This window comes from Cyclopterus lumpus, chromosome 12 (assembly GCF_009769545.1).
Source record: "Cyclopterus lumpus isolate fCycLum1 chromosome 12, fCycLum1.pri, whole genome shotgun sequence".
Lineage (NCBI taxonomy): Eukaryota > Metazoa > Chordata > Actinopteri > Perciformes > Cyclopteridae > Cyclopterus > Cyclopterus lumpus.
In genome coordinates this window covers 2,159,973-2,162,878 of record NC_046977.1, presented here as the reverse complement: position 1 = coordinate 2,162,878, position 2,906 = coordinate 2,159,973, and positions in this window count along the sequence as shown.

The window sequence follows — 2,906 nt, the reverse complement described above, 5'->3', positions numbered from 1 at the left end:
ACCCCTACGACCCCTATGACCCCTACGACCCCTACGACCCCTATGACCCCTATGACCCCTACGACCCCTACGACCTCAGGAGGACAGACACGGCTTCACGACACGACGTCAGACTTTAAATAATAATTTCAGGGTTTCTGCTCCCTCGTTATTTAAATGTCTTCCAGACGCCTCGTAATCCACCCTGCGGTCGCTTTGCTCTACTCGGACTGCAACGCTATTGGATTCTGTGCTTTTCCCACAATGCACTGCGAGTGCAATTACGCAGCGTTACGTGACAAAGAGTCGCCGCGATGCTTCAAACACCCGTCCGTCACACTCCGGGGTCCTGGAGCTGGAGCAGAGACGTCAGCTCATGAATATAGACGGCGTCCATGTTTCATGTGCTGCTAATATCACGTCTGTGATTGCTTTGGCTGACATGTTATTTATAAAAAGATAACGGTGACATGTACGCATGTACTCGTGGGACACCCGGTGTGTGTGTGTGTGTGTGGGGGGGGGGGAACACCCATTGTGTGTGTGTGTGAGTGTGTGTGTGGGGGGGGGGAACCACTAATTTGCTCCCTGTGACGAAGAAATGACACGACGTGCCGAGTCGGGACAATCACAGGACCTCGTTATGAGCCTCGGATGGACAGGGTGTGTGTGTGTGTGTGTGTGTGTGTGTGTGTGTGTGTGTGTGTGTGTGTGTGTGTGTGTCGTGAGCCAGCAGGTTCATTCTGTCAGTTCATTAGGGTTGTTAACACTGTTAGGAGCTGCTGGACAGAACATCTATTCTTAAACCCACATCTTCAAATCAGTAATATATATATATATATATATATATATATATATATATATATATATATATATATATATATATATATATATATATATATATTACATTTACATTACATTACATGTCATTTAGCTGACGCTTTTATCCAAAGCGACTTACAATAAGTCCATTAAACCATGAGTCCAAACTCATATAAAGTGTGTGTGTTTTCTTTGTTGCATATTAATCAAGACAATCACCTGATTATCATAAAGCTCAAGAAAAGGACCAAAACAATCGCTCCTCCTGTAAAAGGAAACAACACTTTACTTTATAATGTGCTTTCTTTTCTCTCCAGCCATGTTTTTAATATTATGGTCATAAATGAGGCATTGTTTTTTCATTTTCATTTTTTTTTTAACATTAGTCTTTTTTTTGTTTACTGAGGGAAATTATTTGTGTCATTCGATAAATCTGTAAAATATAAAATTATGTGTAAAACCTTCAGAATATAGATATAATTATTTATTTTGTTGTATGCAACTGAGACATCATCTACACTTAGGAGAAATCTACAGAAGCAAAGAGATAAAAAGTCCTTCATTAAAAAAAACTTTTGGATGTTTTCTTTCCTCCCGGAGCCTTGCTGAGAACCCGTGACGTCACACACCTTCATCTACCAATGGGAATGACGGAGAGGTGTGATTATGCCCCGCCCTCACAGGTTGAGCAAGGCGAACGGGAGACTCGTGAGAAGTCACTCATTAGTCTGTGCCCACCCACGCACGCACACACAAACAGACACACGCACGCGCGCACACACTCACGCACACGCGCACACACTCTAATAAGGCGCCATGTACAGGGGAATCAACGTGTGGGTTGCCAGGTTGGGAAGAATCGCCTTTAATTAAAAACGTATTTGTAGATAAACTCTCGAGCCGATTGGAAAGCATCCATTTATGGATTACCTTTATAGATTATTGTATTGCGTCACACCGCCGGCTCCTGACAGCACGTGCCTTATTCTGAATATTTAGCATGTGAAGGAGCACCTATTGTTGCACAGTGCATTTAAGATGAATGTGCTTCTGTTTATTGGATGTGTTGCTCCTGTATGTATATATAAAAATCAATATATAAATATATACATTTATATTTAAATATATATAAATAAATATATATCTGGGAGATGCATGGTGCAAAATTTAGTCTTAGAAGAAAACAAAAAACAAGTTTTTTTATGAATCATCTGAACGTTTATTGTGCTCACTCAAAAACTACTCAATAAAAAGACAGACGTCTTCTTCTTTTGTTCTTCTTCTTCAGGAGTAACCTGTGGTAATCGAGCACATACGATGGTTTGTATAAAATCGGTTCAAAAAAATATTATATTAATTGTGGAATCAGAACCAGGAAGTCATAAAAGTCAAGATATACAGATCAATACAACAAAATGGAAGTATTTTTGATTTTTTTTTTTGTTCCATAGCAACTGTAACAGTCTGGTGCATCTCGATCATCGATGCGATTGTGAACACATGAATTAATAAAGCCCTTATTTGCACCACAAATCACATCAGAAGCAGCGCCGATTGCGCACGTTTCTTTTTCTTTGATTTGAGATGTATCACACGTCCAGATATGCATAAATATCCTTAAAAAAAATTAAAATAATCAGTTCAAGTTACAGTGTGTACTTCGATAGAAGCATGATCAAGCAATTTGAATAAAAAGGAAATTTAAGACGTCACAAAGTGGAATTTAGATGGAGAAGCGTTGAAGTTGTCCCGGGACAGGAAGTCACCACATCGCCTCAGTGATTGTTGATTTGCATTAAACAAAAAAATAAATCACACACATTACATCATTTAAAAACAGAAAAATGAAAATAAATGTATCACATTAACACACTTTAAATATGATCACATTTTAAAAATGAAATTTCGTGTCAACAGGCTTGTTGGGGTCGAGTGTGTGAGGCGATCACGTTTTACCCAAAAAGCAGGAACACAAATATATATATTTAGGAGCTAGTTTTTTTTTTTGGTGTCGCTTTTGGGATGAAAAATATAATTCTGGTGGAATTACCCTTTAAAACATGGCAAAATAAAATCATGCCTAATCATTTCATATTGACAAATAA